This window comes from Pleurodeles waltl, chromosome 9 (genome assembly GCF_031143425.1).
Source record: "Pleurodeles waltl isolate 20211129_DDA chromosome 9, aPleWal1.hap1.20221129, whole genome shotgun sequence".
NCBI lineage: Eukaryota > Metazoa > Chordata > Amphibia > Caudata > Salamandridae > Pleurodeles > Pleurodeles waltl.
Genome location: NC_090448.1, coordinates 651949704 through 651969775, shown reverse-complemented (window position 1 = coordinate 651969775; position 20072 = coordinate 651949704).

Sequence of the window (20072 nt, the reverse complement as noted above, 5' to 3'; positions counted from 1 at the left end):
CACATTCTGAAGTTCTGTTGTCCTGATACGCAGTCCTAGTACCTTAATAGGAACCGCACAACACATTTTTCTCAACATTATTTGTCTACCTTTCTATAATTTTCGGTCTTTCAGCTGTTTCATCTAAGTCTTCGTCGATCATATTTTCCATCTGTGGGGTTTTATTTGACTGATTAGAAGTTGTTCTCCAGCTTCCATCAGAATACCTAACTCCAACTGTGGGGTTATATTTCATTGTTTAGTACTTATTCACCCTATTTTCATCAACTGATTAGTCTCCATCAGACAGAAAGATTTCGCCTATGGTTTCAATTCATGCGCACCTAGTCTTTTTTGTTTTCCTCTTTATTTTCATACATGAATGGATATTTAATTTTACAAGAACTTTTTTAGTCATCTTTCTTCTCTGCATGATCCTTTTTATCTATTGCATAGTTCCTCCTCCTTTTTATTAACTGATTGAGCCTCCTCTTTACTCTTAGAGACTGGAAATATGTTAGGATCATTTATGTTTCCATCTTGACCATGATAGTGTTTCTCTTTAATATAGTTTGTTTGGAAAGTATGAGTCCCTTTATCCTCCTTTCTCTATTCCTCTTCAGTTAGAGCTTTCAAAATTCAATTCAGTTCCTGTATTCAATTTATTTATCATGTTTTGGAACTCAACAGAGATCCACATAAAGTATTCAAACATCACACCTATAAAACATCATAAACAAAAAAGTATTTAAACATTACCAGTGGAAAACATAAAAAAAAAATACATATGGCTGCAATAATGAAATTCCAGCAGGATTACAAAAATCGGGCTAAATCTGGAGGAATAACATGTATAAATGACAAGTACAGTGCAATACTCCATCACAAAGATTACAAAACCATTACACTGTGCATGTAAGCAATATCAAAGACAGAATACAGTACTCTAACATAAAGTGCAAAATCCTTAGTGCAAATGTGCACAATCACAGCACGTACATGGTTTCATCCATTCAAGATTAGTTTACAAAAATCCATCGGCATAACCTAAGTCTGAATGAGTGACCCTCAGTATGGATAAGCCTTCCAAACTAATGAGAAGAGATTCAATTTAAGATTGGAAACCTTTGCAAATTTTTCTAGTAGTCTTAACATTGAGTCCAAGACTATTGGATCAATTACTGGAATTTGTGCTTCACCCACGGCTTTTTCACTTTCCTTTATTAATATTGATATGAAAGAGTCCTTTCATGAACACTATCTGCTTACGGTGGAGAGAAGAGAGGGCATTTTGCTTTTGTGAGATATTTATTATATTTATGCCTAGTTGGCTACTATGGTGGTCATTATGACATTGGCGGTGAGTGATAAAGTGGTGGTAATACCGCCAATAGGCTGGCAGTAATTACTGCCAAATTATGACCATGGTGGTGCTGACTCCCATAGACAGCCAATGTATCACACCAACCAGGGCATTAACACCACTGACCACGGCGGTAGCCATCAACAGCCAGGGGGAAGACAAGGTAACCCCCACCATATTATGACACAGCACACCACCACGATTTCCGGGGTGATACCAACGCCATCAAAAGCCTGGCGGAAACACAACACAGAAGACCAAAGACTCACCAGTAGAGAAACAAAGAAGAACAATGCCTCCATGAAACCGGAACTGCAGGTCTTCCTGATGCTTTTCTACGCCATACTCCACCTGGAACACTAACGCTGACGAAGACGACGACGGTGAGTACAGCTGCCTAGCACACAAGGGAGGGAGGGAGGAAAAGGTGAGTTACACACACACGCACAACACAACCATACACACACACAGACACACACACCATACACACAACCAGCTGCAGAGTCTCACAGGACACATGCCATAATAATGCAAGGACAACAGAAAGGCAGAATTGAAAATGTATTTGCATGCTAACAACCACCATTAGTACCAAAGTGACAAATACTATATAAGAACCATTGTGCAGAAAGGGCCAGTGCCCAATTCAAAGTAAAAAAGGCCCATATGGCCAAAGGGCATTGTCCAAGCCCCAACTTGATCCTGACATTCTCTGCACTAAACTGTGCAGGGGCAACATGTTGGAAGTGAGCAGGTACCTCAGGGGGAAGGGGGGTGGGGGGCACCTCAGCTGAATTGGGGAACTTGCTCACTGGTTCTAGAGGGGGCTCCATGCCGAATTGTCTTTGGTTAGGAAGGCAAGGCCACAGTTTCTGAAGTGAGGAACTTGCCCACTGGTTCTGGAGGGGATTCCATGCCCAATTGTCTCTGGTGGGAAGTGCAAGGCCATAGTCTCTGAAGTGGAGAACTTGCCCACTGTTTCAGGAGGGGGCTCCATGCCCAATTGTTTTTGGTGGGGAGTGCAAGGCCACAGTCTCTGAAGTGGGGAACTTGCCCACTGTTTCTGGAGGGGGCTCCATGCCCAATTGTTTTTGGTGGGGAGTGCAAGGCCACAGTATTTGAAGTGGGGAACTTGCCCACTGGTTCTGGAGGGGGCTCCTTGTACAACAGTCTCTGGAGGGTGGGAATGCATTGTCTTTGCTGGGTGAGGTGTCTCCTGGGCAGCCTCTGCTGGAGGTGAGGGCTGCATTGTCTCTGCTGGGGGATGTGTCTCCTGGACAGCCTCTGCTGGAGGTGAGGGCTTCTGTGTCACAGCTGGAGGTGAGGCCTACTGTGTCTCAGCTGGAGGTGAGGGCTGGTGTGTCTCAGCTGGAGGTGAGGGCTCCTTGCCTTTCATTGGTTGTTGAGTGGGAACCATTCCTTTCATTGGTGGTTGAGTGGGAACCGCTGCTGTCATTGGTGCAGCCAGGAAGGAACCTTTCCCTTCCTGGCTGGCGGAGTGGGATCCTTCCCTTTCCTGGCTGGTGGAGTGGGATCCTTCCCTTTCCTGGTTGGTGGGGTGGGATCCTTCCCTTTTCTGGCTGGTGGAGTGGGATCCTTCACATTCCTGGCAGGTGGAGTGGGATCCCTCATTTTATTGCCTCCATGACTATGAGGTGCCTCGATTGTCCCCGAGGACTGTATGGCTGAGATGCTGGGCTTGGTCATTGGGACCCTGCTCTTACTGACAGGACAGGGGGTGGAGGGGGAGGGAAGAGGTCAAGTTGGGTAAGAAAAAGCTTCTTAGGGCCGGTGGGGCAGGATGAGGGAGGAGTGGAGTTTGAGGGAGTGGTTGGTGGAGGAGTACGTCTGCTGGACTTGGGTGCAGGTGCATGGGCAGTGTGCTGATGTGAGGTGGATGGCTGTTAGGTGTCTGAGTGCCTGCATTTGTGTCCCTTCGTGGGGGGAAGACAAGGTAGGAGAGGGCACAGGGAAAGCGTGGATGGATGTTGTGGAGGTGTCTGCTAGTGAGGTGTGTGTGCTGCTTGGTGTGGTCATGGTGGTGCTGGCTGTTGAAGCAGTGCATGCAGGTGTGAGTGCAGATGTGACAGTGAGGGAGGAGGAGGGTGAGGCAGTGGAGGCAGTGGATGTTGTTGTGTGTGCAACTGTCTGTTTGTGTGAGTGCTTGTGGCCTGAAGTGTGCTGCCTGTGTTTGACTGTGCTATTCTTGTCTAATGTTTTGTGTGCATGCTTGTCTGTATGTGTGCATGGGATGGGTTGGGGTTGAGAAGACGGGGACTGGGAAGTGGTAGTTGGAGGGGGGACGGTAGGAACAGGGACAATGGTTGCCATCAGAGAGGAGGCCAGAGCTTGGAACGATCTCTGTTGGGCCGCCAATACACCGTGAATGCCCTCTAGGAATGCATTGCGTTGCTGCATCTGGGATGTCAGACCCTGGATGGCATTCACTATGGTTGGCTGCCTTACAGACACGGTTCTCAGTAGGTCAATAGCCTCCTCACTCAGGGCAGCAGGGCTCACTGGGGCAGGGTCTGAGGTGCCTGGGGCGAAGGAGATGCCCCCCCTCCTGGGTGAGCGGGCACAGGCAACTCGGTGAGGGGCTACTGGGAGGGCAGTGCTGGGAAGGGGGTGACGGCTGTACCTCGAGCTGGGGTGTTCCCAGAGGTGTCCACCACCAACAAGGAGCTCCCATCGGAGGAGGAATCAGAGTCAGTGTTGTCACCTCCTGTCTCTGCCATGGTGCTCCCCTCGCCATCCATTCCACTGGTTCCCTCGGCGTCGCTGGGCTCTACCTCCTGGGTCCTGTGGGATGCAGCTCCCTCAGTCGTCGGTGCCCCTGCTCCTCCGCCAAATTATGCTAATGCACAGATGAACAGGATGACAGAAGGAAAAAGGGGGGGAGAGAGAGAAAGGAAACACTGGGTCAATTACAGCACCAACACCACAGTTGGCATACATATTACCATCACACACAGGGTTCAGGATTGAGCACTATGCACCACACTGGCAATCATTTGGCTAGGTGCCACAGCAAGATGAGGGCCAAACACTACCAACTGCAGCCTTCCCGGAACCCACTAAGCCCTGTCTGACATGGAATACGACCTAGCTAGGTTACCTGATTTTGATATACACCCATTACACTTGAGCTGGGTCACGCTGCAATGTCTGACCTGCCAATAAGGGGCACCCACTGACTCACACCCACCACCAAGATCCCATGCCACCTACCAATTACTGTAGTTACACCCACGGTACTCACCCCCTTGTGGCTGCTGTGATGCCATCAAGCGCCCATCCAGCTCTGGGTAGGCCACTGCCAGTATGCGGGCCGTCAGTGGGGTCAGGTTCTGACGGGCACTCCTTCCTTGTTGGGGAGGCCATCCCCAGCTGGGCCTCCCCGATCTTCCGTGCCCAGCGTCTCAGGTCCTCCCACCTTTTCCGACAGTGGGTGCTCTGCCTGCTATTGACCCCCACGGTCCGCAGGTCCTTGGCGATGGCACGCCACAATCCCTTCTTCTGATGGGCGCTGACCTGCAGAGGTAATACAGACGGAAGGTCACCATTACACATACAATCCAGCCTGTCACACACAAGGCCCACAAATCCCATTTCCATCTCCATTGGCACACACATCACCCGGCGCCCACCATGTACACTGCCAACAGACATACCACCCCCTCAAATGACACGATGCTTGCACACACATCTCCATGCCACCTTTCCACAAGGTGTACTCACCTGTTGGTCTGGAGGACCATACAGCAGTCCATACTGGGGTAGGACCCCTTCCACCAAATGCTCCAACTCCTCCGAAGTGAAAGCAGGGGCCCTTTCCCCGGTCACACGGGCCATGGTAGGTTCCAGACACAGGTCACAGCAGCACACGCAGTGTAGGTGTTGTCCTGTGGAAAGTCAGGAATCAAGTGACGATTAAGATAGAAAATGGCAGTCACGTCCGCGGCGGTGTACACTGTCACCACCGCCGCTAATCCCCATTGGCCGCTGTACTCCATAGAGCCCCATATTAGCCTATGAGGAATAGCACAGTGGTGCGAGACATCCTTCCACCATGACGCCCAACATCGGCGGAGTTACCTCACTTCCATCTGTCCCTAGATACAGGACAGGCGGTCGCCATTTATTAGTGGTGGACAACATTCAGATGATCCATAACTGCGTCATTGCTGATGATTGCACGTACATTGTACAGACCCCTTGTGGACTTGGCTACACTGGAGGACAGGCACATTATACTCACCTATAGACTGGACAGGGCCACAATCACAGAGCTGTGTGCCCAATTGGAGCCTGATCTGATACCAGCTATCCGTCATCCCACTGGGATCACCCCTCTTGTGCAAGTCCTCTCACTGCTCCATTTCCTGGCAACTGGTTCTTCCAAGTGACAGTGGGCTTGACAGCAAAGATGTCACAGCCAATGTTCTCAATCGTACTGGCAAGGGTTCTGTCTGCCTTTGTCAAACACATGTGCAGCTACATTGCTTTCCCACAGGTGGGTGATTTGGCCACCGTGGAGGCAGGATTCAATGAAATGGACACATACCCAATATTATTTGGGCAATTGACGGAACACATATTGCGTTTGTTCCCCCCCTGCCAGAATGAACAGGTGTTCAGGAACTGGAAGAGTTTACACTCACTCAATGTCCAAATGTTGTGCCTGGCAGACCAGTACATCTCCCACGTCACTGCCAAGTACTGGGGGTCAGTGCATGACGCCTTTGTTCTGAGGAATAGCAGCATCCCAAATTTGATGGCACAACTGCAGAGGCACAGAGGCCCTCATTAAGACATTGGTGGTAATGACCGCCTACCGCTGCGGTGACGGCCGGCAAAACACCATCGCCGCGGCTACCTACCGTCCGCCATATTATGACTGTAGCCGGAATTCCACCAAAAGGATGGTGGAATTCCGGCTACAGTCATGGCAGCGGACAGCGGTAAGGTGGCGCTGCTGCCTGCAGCAGCGCCGCACCATTGGACCGCCGCAGACAGTATCATGATCCATGAGACGGCCTGGTGGTGTTCTGCTGGCAGACGCTGCTGCTGGCAGCAGTGCCAGGATCCAGTCTCCTGCCAGAGGACCCCCTGCAAGCAGGTATGTCAGGTGCTCCGACACGGGAAGGGGGTGTTGTGTGAGTGTGTGTATGTGATTGTGTGCATGCATGCGGGTGTGTGGCATGTGGAATGCGTGTGTGCAATAATGGGTGTGAGTGTGCATGTATGTTGTGTGGTGTGAATGCGTGTGTGCTAGAATGTATGTCAGTATGTGTGAATGAATGCATGCGTGGGTGAATGTGGGTATGAGTGTGTATATGTCAGTGCATGAATGTGCGTGTATGTCGTGTGGGGGTTCGGATGGGGAGGGTGTGGGTGAGGGAGGACTCTGGGGAGGGGGGCAGGGGAGACCCTTATCAGTGTCAGGGAAGGAATTCGCTGGCACTGATAGTACCTACCGCCATGGTTTTTGTGGTGGTAAGATTGCCACGAAAACCATGGCAGTAGGTGGGGTTATTATCCTGTGGGAGGGACAGTGACGGCCGCCTGGCTGGAGACTGAAGTCTCCAGCCCGACAGCTGTTACCGCCCTGGCGGACGGAGTGGTACATTGGCGGTTTGGCTTGGGACAAACCGCCAATGTCATATTTTTGAGAAAGGTACCGCCAGCCTGGTGGCAGTACCTTTCTCCAAAATACCGCCATCTGCCAGGGACATAATGAGGGCCAGAGTGTGGCTAATAGGTGAGCCTGCGTGCCCACCCAATGTATGTCAGTGTATGCCTTCTGGTGTTATCCCCATACCATTGTGTAAGGCTGTTTGTCCCTCAATACTTTCAGGTGACTCTGGCTACCCAAACCTATTGTGGCTCCTTACCGCTGTCAGGATTGCCAGCACAGGGGCTGAGAATCGTTACAATGATGGACATGGGCGTACCAGGAGAATTATTGAAAGGACCTTTGGCAACCTGAAGGCCAGGTTCAGATGCCTGCATCTGACAGGAGGATCCCTGTGCTACTCACCTGAGAAGGTTGGCCAGATAGTAGTGACATGCTGCATATTGCACAACCTGGCCCTCAGATGATATGTGCCTTTTTCTGCAGGAGGAGGTGACTGGATATGCCCCTGTGGCAGCAGTGGGCCCTAAGGACAGTGAGGATGAGGAGGCAGAGGATGAGCATGTGGACAACAGAACATTGGTTAACATGTGGACAACAGAACATTGGTTATACGTCAATACTTCCAATGACACACAGGTGAGACAGTGTAATTGACCATTCCTCTGACTATTGTTTTATCTGTGTGGCTGTAGCAGGATGGCATTCACTTCCTTTACATCTCTACTTACTGCCACCTATGGCTTCTCATTTTGCAGATGCTGGTGTTCTTACAACAGTGTACTGATGTGATGACTACAGACATTTACAGGTCATTAATTGTATGCTATCACAGTGTTCATATCATTTGCACATGATGTGACTGTTTCCATAAATGCTCATTTTTATCACATAAAAGATTATCAATCAAGTTGTGTTCAAAGGTGTTTAGTGTATTGCAAATAATTGACGGTAAAGTGCAATGGAATGGGGTGATGGTAGAGGAAAGTCCAGGGTATGGTTGCATTCTGTTTGTAGCACAGGTCCAGTGTCCAAGGGGCCATAGGAAGGGGAGCAAAGGCAGTTCAAAGTGGAGAAGGTGACAGGGTGGGACACAAGGGGGACATTCAGGAGGGTCTTATTTCCTGACGGTGGTCATGGTCTTGGCAAGTGTCTCTAGCTTCTGTCTGGGTCGCAGGGAATGTTTGCGGGGTGGTTCACCTTCTGCAGGGGAAGGGGGGCTGGTGTCCTGTGGTTCCTGTGGCAGGGCTTCTTGCCCACTAGCTGCAGCGGAAGTTGAGGGCTGGTCAGTAGGCTGGCTAGTGGTAGGGGCCCACAGGTGTGCTGTCCATTCCCTCATGATCTTGGCCTTGTCTGCCAGCACCCCTGCTATGGAGACCATGGTATTGTTGAGGGCTTGCAAATTCTCCCTGATCTCCTGATGGTGTTCCTCCTGCAGCCACTTGTTCTCCTACATGTTGGTAAGGATCTGGACCATCTTGTCCTGGGATTGTTGGTAAGCCCCCAGGACATTAGTGAGTCCCTCCTGGAGAGTCGGTTCCCTGGGCCTGTCGTCCCCCTGGCACACAGTGGTCCTTCCAGTGCCCCTGTACCCCTGTGTGTCTGTCCCCTGAACGGTGTGCCCTCTGGCACTGACCCCAGGACCCTGATTGTTTTGGGATGTGAGGTGTGGACTGGGGTCCCTGTACAGGTGGGCACACTGCTGATTGATATGTCCTGGCGACAGAGGTGTGGGGACATTGGGTGGGCACTGTGGTGTTGGATACTGATGGGGGAGGCTCTGTGGTGGACTGTGAGTGGGCTGGGGTGGCCAACTGACCAGTGGTCCCTGATGGGCCAGGTAGTTCATCCAGATCCTGAAGTCCAGAGTTACTGGCATCACTGGGGGCATCTTCTGTTGGGGGACTGGTTAGACGTGGCACCTCCTCTCCGCTGAGATTGGCTGGTGCACCTGTGGGGATGTAAGTGATTTATTGTGCTTCATGTCTGTGACAAATCGAACATCCCTGGCTTCCCCTTTATTGTTGCTGTTGCCCTGACACTTTTGTTTTTGTATGGTGATGTATTGTGGGCTTGTCATTTCTCCATGCTGTGCATGCTTCTGTGATGGGTGTCCATGCAGGGCTGGGAGGGCTGTCCATGCATTGGTATAGCATGCAGGGCTAGGCATTGGGGTAAGTCATTTGGGTAGGTACAGTGTGTGGGATGGAGTGATGTGAGTGATGGTGAGGGGGTGTGATGGCATGCAGGTGTGAGGGGTGATAAGTAGTAGATATTGACTCACCACTGTCCAGCCCTCTGGCAACTCCAGTGAGTCCCTCAGATTGAAGACTTGCTCCTCCCATGCAGTGAGCTGTTGGGGAGGAGGTGGGGGTCCACCGGCAGTCCTCTGTATGGCGAGCTGGTGCCTTGCTGCCACAGAACATACCTTCCCCTGTAGGTCTTTCCACCTCTTCCTGATGTCGTCCCTTGTTCTTGGATGCTGTCCCATGGCGTTCACCCTGTCCACGATTCTCCGTCATCTTCTTGGCAATGGATATTTGCTGTACCTGTGCTCCAAACAGCTGTGGCTCTACCCTGACTATTTCCTCCACTATGACCTGCAACTCCTCATCAGTGAAACAGGGGTGCCTTAGCAGGAACATGGGTGTTGTGTGGTGGGTGTTGTGCAGAGGGTGTTGAGTGATGTTGTGGGGTGTTGGATGTGGGGTGCGTGACGGATGTGTGGGTGTTTGTGGTGTGTGTGTGTAGTTGTCTCAGTGGTCTTAGTTTCAGTCTGGTGGCGATAATTGGTGTTCGTAAAGGGTTGTGGGTAATGTGAGTGTGTGTTTTATAGTGCTTTGGGTGGGTGGGTGTGGTATGTGTATCGGTATCAGGTATTTTTTTTGGTATTGGCCAAAGTTGTGTTGGGTGTCCATTGTGAGTGCACCGGTGTGTACCGCCAATGGTTTACCGCCGTTGAATGTCCGCCGTGGTGATTTGTGGGTCATAATGTGGTGGGTGTTGTTTTGTTGGTGTAATGGTATGGGTGTTGGTACCAACACTTTACCACTGACCTTTGGGCTGGCAGATTTGTGTATGTGGCAGTGTTCTGTCAGATTGGTATATGTGTGTCATAATACGGCGAACGGATATCTGCCACTGTGGCTATAAGCGGGATTTACCGCCAATGTCATAATGAGGGCCTATATGTCTCTATAAAATAGTCAAATTGTGTCAGTTCCATATTATCAGACATCATTGAACACAAAACCATTAAGCTGTATTTATTTTCACATATGCATCTGCCTCCCTTCAAGAATAATCTCATCACTAATATCATTCTACCACACAGTGCGGCTCCTCAGCTATGGCAGAGTAGCGTTGCCCCCCCCCCCAGCAGCAGAAGCTGTGTTTATTATGCCATTGTTGTGAAAGGGGCGGGCCATTTGGGTGATGAGCACCAACTGGAGTGCACTGTGCACTCCCCTCAGAGCGCATGTGTGTCTGGCCGGTCGTCTCAGGTCGGCAAAAACACACATGGGCAGTGTGCTTTCTTGGGATGGAGAGAGCCTCCACAGTCTCCCAGTCTGGCTGGGAGAACACAGCAAGGGTGCATCCAGCCAATTCTGACGCTGCTCTGAGCAGCGTCAGGATTGGCTGCAGGGCAGGCTGCAAGCGGCGGCACGGGAGAAGTGAAGTGGAGCAGAGGTATTTAAAAAAAAAAGTTTATTAAAATTCTCCCCCCGTGCACGCCACCCTGCCCCCGTAACCCTGGCCAGCCACGACTGCAACCACAGCTACCACTGCCACAGCATAGCGACCTCTCTATCATTTCTCCTTTAGAGCCCCCCACAACTATGTGGCTCCCCACCTACAAGTAGGACAACTCCCACCCAGTCTCCATAATATGGCAGCATAAAACTGCAAAATATCTGCCAGCAGTTGGTGGGTCAATAGATATCACGGTTCTGTTCTACATATTCCTAGGGTTCACGTACAGCAAGAGTAACTAGATATGTATCCTGTGTGTAACTGTAAACTTTAGTTGGACGCAGTGTCTATCGGTCTTCTTAGCTCACTTTTTAGGCTAAAGAGCTCCTAATAGCAGTTAAACTAGGAACGGACCCTGGCAATTGTCAGGCGAGGTGAAGGGATAGTCCAGAATTCCCAGAAACAAAGGTTCTAATAAGTCTGTAAAAATGCTGTAACAGGGCCAGTGGTCCCCATGTGGCTTTCAATAGCTATGCTCAGCAATTCTGTCCCAAATAAATAAGAGCGTGTCTTTTGGACTTACAATCCAACAGTCACACCACTCATTGATCAAGTCCAATGCACAAGTCCTAAAAAAGAAGTGGGGAGACTACCCAAGTTAGGCAGTATGCAAGTGACATCATGGTACATGACATCATAAGGCATGACATTGTGGCGCATGACATCAGATATGGTATCACAGGAAGGGGCATCACAGCCCATGACCTCACGGGAAGTGACATCACAAGAAGTGACATCACATCTTAAGACCTCACACATCTGTTTAGCAGGTATCATGAGTACATTTGAGCGCATTACAATGTTTAGCATATGAGATTTTGCGTCAGGATGTACAGACGCAAAATCTGGGCCTCAACATTTATGTTTCAAAACCCTGCCACAAAGAAATTGGCAACAATGAGGCACGTGGCAGTACACTTGTTCTGTTTAATTGGTTGCAAAGTCTGCTTTTCAAAATGTCTTATGGGGTTAAGACACCTGCTGCAGAGAACTTTGTGTGCCTGGTAAATCATCTGTGATGTGAAGTGCTCTGACACCCTGCATTTGGTAGTTCTACAGTGCTGTAAATGAAATAAAACAAATAAAATGGTATTTAAGTTTTTTTTTGTGTAAACACAGGGACAGACAAAAACATCTGACATTTTTACAGTGCATGCATATGTCATATGTACAGGGATTGAACAAAGTCCAAAGCCTGCCTCTCTTAGCTACCCCTGAAATGATAAACTGTGAGCCTTTGTTTCCCCTCCATTGCATTTAGGTATGAGGCTCCTGATAACTCTCCGACAAGATACTCCAACAAAAGGAGACCTGATGCCCCTTAACTTCAGCCTTTGTTATGGGCCCAGCTGGAATCTGAAAAGCCCACTCCCTGCCTGAACAAAAGCAGACAAAGTGCAGGCGGTAGTAAATGTGCTCCTGTCAAACCCACTCCTGTTTCTGTGAATGCGGTCCCTGTGCTGGCTAGCAGGGGGAGGTGGGTGCAGGAAACACTGAGAAGCATGGAGAAACGTCCGCCATCTGAGCCCTGTTTCTTGCATGTCCTATCCCCAGCTGAGTGCCTGCTCAGCTCGGCACTGGTGAGCTGGGCCAGTCCGGACCATCAATACCCCCAGCACCCTGGGATTTTTGGAGGCCAATCTGGGCAGGGTTTGACCAAGGCTGGACTGGGAATCCCAAAGCAGCCCTGGCAAATGTTGTCAGATCAACCCCCATATGGTGCGTAGCAAGTGAGCCTAACCACTACAGTGGGGTTTGGCGGTGCTCATCCCCCAAAAAGATCTAGGGAACAAAATGGCAAAAACGTAGCATTGCACAACACATGTTGCATTATATATTCAATTGAATTCGTTTTTAAAGCACAGTAAATGATGACCTTACAGTGAACAGGATACAGCAATCTTTTTTGGAGCTCTTCTATGATTCTTTCATCATCACCCTCTAATAGTGCCTCTCATCTCTCCATAGCCCCTTTCTCACATGTATTTCATTTGTTTTGTAGCGCCTCTCTTATCAGTGTAGGGTGTTGGAGCACCTTACATCACACACACCTACAGAGGCAATTAATCAAATATGTGTAAAACTGTGTATAGAAAATGTTACACAAGACAAAGGGGACTACAAGGTGTAGGATTTACATGTCTTCCATACTGGCATGCATTTGTTAAGAGTGCCTGGTCTGGGGAAGCATAAAATGAGGATTCAGAAGGTAACAGTGGTTCGGGTTGACTTTACTAATAGCAATTTATTTCTACCCAGACCCTTTTTAGCAAAATTAGGATAATCAAAGTATGGGAAAAAAGCATAGCTTTCTAACCTGTACCATGCAGTTTACATGGAGCTCTTTGATGGCAGTTCATAGCTCACTGTGCTAAATTATGCTTGTAACATATGAATTGCACAGTAACAAAAGGATCTCTGTCATAAAAGCAGTATCCCACTGAGCTACGCACATAAAATGCTGTTCTATGATCTTCATGGTACATGTTCTTTGCAGCAGGCTTATTAACCCTCTGCTCTACCTTATATGAGTCAAAACAGCTACTAGACAAACCCTTATCCCTCTCCCGCAGGTACGTTAATCACCAGAGAAATCTTGGCACATTTATTGTTGCCTGAAAAATATGGGATATACAAGGCACTCTGCAGTGCATTTAAACTGCTGCACTGCTACAAAACTGCCCCCCCAGTAACAAAAACAGCCCCTCACCCTTCTATCCCCCGGGGAAACACCTGATGCCCGATGCCCGGTATGACCAATCCAGCCTTTTTGTTCTTTTTTCACCCTCTTACAACCATAGTAAACACGCAGACAAACTCAACAACATATGGTTTAAAGAAACTTATAAATTAAAAGAATAAAAATAGAGAAAGAAAGCATGATGCCACCATAATATGGCTGGCATATGCTTGCAATTACAAATGGAATTACACAAACCAGCAAGTGGCCATCTTGCTACTGTTTTGTACATAGTATATAATTGTTCTAAAGCATGGCTGCAATGTTTAAAACCAATGTATTGGTCATCTGGAAATGGTAAAACAATGATATACCATGGACAACAGCATTCCTTGATGATTGTTTGGTTTAGATGCAACAGCCATGTGGGATGCTGTGCACTGCACCGCCCATTAGCATTGTCTAGTGAGCTGCAATTTGCTCTAAAAAGTAAAATAAAGAGAATAGACATTTTGGATGAATTATGTTTTCTTTAAATATAATGTTACATTAATTTTTACACTCAAGATAGTTAAAGTATTTCATATTTAAATATTAAATGATTTAATTTTATATTTTTGCATTAACGTATGTTTATTTATATTGTTAACTATTTAAAATAATTTACTGTAACTTTATTTCCTACTAAATTTTATTTTAATATCGTACCTCCATTATTTTCTATGGGAGCACACTGCAGTGTGAATGGTTGGCAACGTGTGGTGCTGGGTTTCCTTTTGACAGTAGTACCTTGCACTCCTGAATTGGGCTCCACCTCCTGCTTCAGGGTGTGGAAACAAGTAGGTCTACAGTTTTGAAAAACGTTACACACGGATTTTGTGAAGCGGGAGGGAAAAACATACCCTGCGTCTAACCAGCTCCGGTGTCACCGCTTCCCAAAATGGTAACTAAACATATAAAATGGGCAGTTTTATCTCTCAGGCCACCCATTTAATGGGTATAGCCCCAAAATAGCCCAACAGTCACCAGGGATGACCCACTCCCCCACTAACCCTGAGGGGCACCCCTCCCAAGGTTGGCTGCCCACCAAAACCCATTGGGTGAGAAGAGAGTAGCACAGACCACAGAAGCATTTTTTGTGTGCAAAAGGCTGCTTTATTGAAACAGGTGTACATCATATAAAAGTCCATGGGCTTTTTCGCCTCACAAAAGTAAAACCTCACTATACAACATGTCACCTACTGTCACTGACCCCCCTACCCCTAAAAGTCCCACCCTCCACATAATTATCCTGCACATATCTAAATCTTACCCTGCTGCACTTTGGTTTATCTTCGCCTACCACCGAACCTTCATCTAATAACCTCTATGTTAACTTCCTACAACTTAACTTTTAATTTCCTGCCTTATCCAGGAGTGACCTTATTGACACCCTCCCATTTATCCAGATTCACTAAATGGCAAAATTTATAAATATATGAAAAACCATGCCAACTTATCGGCCAATCGATACTCAGAAAAATTCCCTAACCCTATCTTTTTCTGACCCCCTCAACTAGGCCCCTCTGATTCACCTGTGAACATTCAAAGTTCTAGTGAGTGCCTTCTTCTATTGCAACAAGTATAACTTCATTCGGCAACGTGACAAATGAAACCCATCTGCCTGAAAAAAATCCTGCGGTGCCATACCTTAAGTCAGAGTGCTTGACCCTACCCAAGCCACAAAGGCTGCAGAAAAACACATGGCCCTGTTAATCTTTCTCCTTATCAATGGCTGTGGGCTTCTTCTCCCCCATCCATACTCTCCTTGGAACAAATTCTGTCCACATAACGTAACACCCTGCCCATTATTGCTTGATTTCATTGAAGTCCTTCTACATCATTTTTAACAAAGGCAGGTCATCGCTTAAATCTATGTCATTCTCTTCTAATAGAACCACCAAAACATCTGGGCTGCAAAGTCTGCATAACAAATTGTTCAAACACTGTAAGGGATCCCCTACCTCATGCCCCCTTTTCCATGCCATGTGACATTAAACAAATTGTTGTTGAAACCTAGGTTAATGCGTTGACCTCCCTGTGCCTTATGCCTCTCTGCCCACTCAATGAACAAGTGGCCCACAATCCAGATTGATAGTACAGCAGCCCCTGTGTCTGAGACCGCATCTGGAGAAATCAACAAATGTAAGGGAGCAGAATGTCACAATCAGTTCAAATATCCCCTCCCCTCAGCCACATGTATCGTCTGAAACATTCAGAAGACCACCTACCAATATTCATGATCCTTTTTATGCCCCAGCCCTGCCTTGCAGCATCTGTAGTCACCCTGATCCTGAAGAAGTGAGTGCTGTACTTACGAGGTGCCTCCCTCAGCATAGCTAGCGCTTTTCATAATATCATTAGCAACTGGAACAGAGTCACCTGAACTCAATTTTTATGTAAAAAAACCTCTCCACTTAATCTACCCGTAATGCCCTGCAGCCTCTTTCCCACCACACTGGGCACAAAACCTGCAAAGGGTACTACTGCAAATCAACCTTCTTCGCCTTCGATCTCTCGATCTCTGGTCTGTCTTGGACTTGTGTAGGTAAATCTGTAGTCCACCTCTCAGGCTCAAGACTTCTTCCCATATTAACCCTCTGGCACCCCTCCCCACCAACAATTCTGACACCCGAAAGACCTCGAAAAACATCCACAACATTGATGTGGAGAAAAAATGGTCTCTTCTTCCCCATCGCAAACCACCAACAGAGCCTCTAAGACCTTACTGAACAATTTCCTTGTTCGTGCTGTGCTCCCCTGCAGCCCTGCACTCTAGCCCACCCTTCCAACATCTGTTTCCCTAGTTCTTCCGCTGATGGGTCATAACCCCAAAAGTGTTTGCCCATAAAGGCAATGCCGGCTGTTTCCCAGTTATCATGACTTGTGAGACACCCTTCTCAATCAATGGCAATATAAACTATGCCACACCTTCTTCCCTGCTCTACCCCACAGGTCTCATTGAGTAAGAACTCATTCCATGCTTGTACGTATGAAGGCCTGGCAGACTCTGCCAATGACCCTGCCGCAAGCTGGAACATACCCTGTCAGCTGCACTACACAGATTCACCGGCAGTGGTGTCTTGTCCCTGTCCACCTCTATGGCCACCCTTGGAACCTCTCCAACTGCGAACAAGACAAAGCGTCTGCAATGTCATTGTCCACTCCTGGCACAAGTCTCACCCTGAACAAAATGTCATGCCTCGAACAACCCTCACCAGCTTCAACAACAGCTTCAATACCTGGGCATCACTTGCTGATTGTCTTTTTACAATATGCATCACTGCCATGTTGTCAACCCTGAACAAAATCTTTTTGTGTGACAGTTGCTTCCCTCACAGCATCACTGCCATCACTAGTGGGAAGAATTCTAAGAATCTAATGCATCTGTTCCCATGTTTCCAACTAGTGGGCTACTCTCCTCTCTTCTGCACACCACTTTCCTGGCCAATACAGAACAAATCCCATGTCACCAACCCCACATCAGAATCAATTTTCTCATTCCATTTCCACTCTTATGGTGCTGTCAAAGGAATGCCATTGAACTTCTCTAGAAACCTTTGTCACATGCACAAATCCTCCTGCGTTCCTGCTGACAACTGTATATGATGATGGGGGTGTGATAGAACAACTAGAGACAAACCCAGACACTTACAAACGTTCCTGCCTTCTCTAACTATCGTGCATGCAAAGATCAAATACCCCAGCAACACTTGCAACTCCTTCAAAGTCACCTTGACTTTTGCCAGCATACTCTAATAGCAATTGCATAGTCACTTTCTTATCCAGGGATAATTGAGCTTCCATAGACACCAAATCTAGTTCAATGCCCAGAAATGAGAGGACAGTGCTATGACCCCTGGTCTTTTCCAGTGATAATGGCACCCCAGTTCCCCCATGATCTCTTGGAAACTTACCAACTGTTGTAGGCACTCCACAGAACCTAGTTAACCCACAAAAAAGAAATCATCACGGTAATGTGTCACTGATATATGCCCTGGGCACCATGTAAATAGCCACTGCAGGAGAGAACTGAAGCGTTCAAACAATGCGCATGAAATTAAACACTGCATAGGCAGTGCCTTGTCCATGTACTATTGTCGTTCAAACTGAATGCCCAACAATTGAAAATCGTCGGGATGTACTGGCAATAACCTAAAGGCCAATTTGAATTTGCTCTTGGCCATGTCGGCCCCTGTCCTATCTGATCAACCACCGACATGGCAACATCCACGGATGAATAAGAGACAGATTCAATCTCATCTGCTACGAATCATTCACTGAGCTCCTTCCTGGCCAGGGAAAGTGCTGTATAAACCGAATGTGGCCCTTCTCTTTTTTGGGCACAACACCAAAGGGTGATATTATCAAGTCTGACATTGGCCAATGATTAAACTGTCCCGCCTTCCTGCCGTCCTGAATTTCTTTTTACCACCTGTGTGTGTGTGTCTTGGCTGATTTTAGATTCTCTACCCACCTGTGTATTCTTCAGCCCTAGTCTGAATCCTCAGTGAAAATCATCCTCTAACATCTTGAGCCAACCAGAAATTCATTCTTTGCAAGTTAATTGGCATATGAGCCTTTTCCTACTGCTCTGTGTTTTCTCTATTGCCTAAGAAACCTGGTGACTGAGAATTGTGCTGTGTACTAAAGTTCCCTTGTTGCTATGTCCACTGACCTGCTTGTGGCCCTTGTTGTCCAACCGCTGTCCCATAACATTGCACCAGGGGATTTCACCCCCGGAACTTCAAGCATTCATGCCTGAACTTGCAGTATTCTCTTGTACATAGACCTTTGTTAAAGTCCCATTAGGCATCAAGTACTCCTTCTTCTCCTTTTGTTGCTATTCCACCCTTCCCTGATTTAAGAGGGTCAATTGAATGAGGGTGGCCCATTGTTGTTCTTATACTAATTTATTCCCTGGAGGGACCACTATAGTTGGTCAGGGACCCTGGTGTTCTATATGGGGCGCTTAGAGGTACAGGGAAAGTGGCACTGCAGCGCAACTTTTCTTAAATCTGCCCCAAAGTCTTTCTAAATTTGGTTGTTCATATCGAATGCTGCCGTAGATCTGAGTCAATCCCCTCCCCCCCATTTTGCATCCGAGTGAAGGGCTAAATGACCCTTGAGCTCATCATCGTATTGTGCCCAGGCATAATGCCCCATAAGTAATTTTTGCTTTCTTGATCACGTCCATGTATTTAAATAATGCTAGACCCTGTTCTGGCAACTTCTTGCAAAAAACACAAGCAGAGATTAGAAATGGCGCTGTCCAGTTTTCAATCAACATCAGCATCTTAGACCTTTTTGACAATTCATATTCTTCCTAGGGGTGTGCGGGGAGCTCTGCTCTGCTTGCGGAGCTAGCGGAGTTTTTGGAACTCCACACTCCGCTTGAATGTGGAGTCCATCCAAAAACTCTGCTAGCCTCACCGGCGGAGTGGAGCTCACCCGATGCGCACTCCAGCCCAGTTTTGGGCTACACAACACAACCGCAGACAGTCTGCGCTTGTGAGTGTAACCCATAACTGGGCTGCAGTGAGCACCGGAGCCCGGGAGCAGGGAGCAGAGGCCAGAAGGAGGCAGGCAGGCCGCTGCAGACTCATCGGAGGACAAGGAGGAGAGGAGGACCCCCTGGAAGACCCAGGTAAGTCCTTGTCTCTTCTTTTTTCGTTGTTGTGCACACTGGTGCATAAACAAGGACTGAAATGGCCCTGGCCTGAATGTATCCGATCTCGGAAGCGCTAGACCCTGCTTAGTGCTTCCGAGATTGGGAACACTCAGGACTCCGCAGGTCATGGAACTCCGCCTCTGAGGAATTCCACAGAGTTTTTAATCAACTCTGCGGAATTCCACAAAGTGGAACTCCGTGAACTCCCCCTTTAATCGCTCCTTGGTCCTGAGCTCCATGTGTAGTAGCTTGAACATCTCTACTTATTCTCCGCTCCATATTTTTTCTTTTGTGGACAACGTTAAGTGCAAACTAAGTGGTTGTGTTATCCCCATGTATGTAACTTCTTGATCTTTAGTTCTTTGCTCTCCATTACATCTGTCATCTGTGTCTCACCAAATACCTGTCCCAAGTCCACCTCCTCCTTACTGCTCATATCAGCCTTATCTCCAAGTCATTCCCCTCAGAGGATGAAGCCTGACCCTGCCCTTATTCTTCTCCCTGAGCCGGTATTGCACCTCTGACCTTATCTTCTGGTCCCCAGTGCCCACCCCTGTGTCCTTCACATACAAACCTCTATGCAGTAGCCTGTCTCTGCTGCACATGTCTCTGCTGCACCCACCTCTGCTAAAACCATCACTGCATTGGCCATGTGACCTCTAGTACCCTTACCTGATGTCAAGGTCAGTGTTCACTCCGAAGACTGCCGCCTAACCAGTTGTAAAGGCCTGCCATGACCAACTTCCGAGTCCCGTTTTCTCTGTGGAGCGAGTTACTCCTGTAAAACACTAGGTACAACTTCTTTATCCGTACTCCTCTTCTGCCACCTGCACCACTCTGTCACCACCTGCGCTCCTCCTCCACAGGTGCTTCATCGTCCACCACTTCCCTCTCTTCCATGTTAAAGAGCCCTTGTTTGTTCTTGACTTGTTAGAATTACATGGTTTCA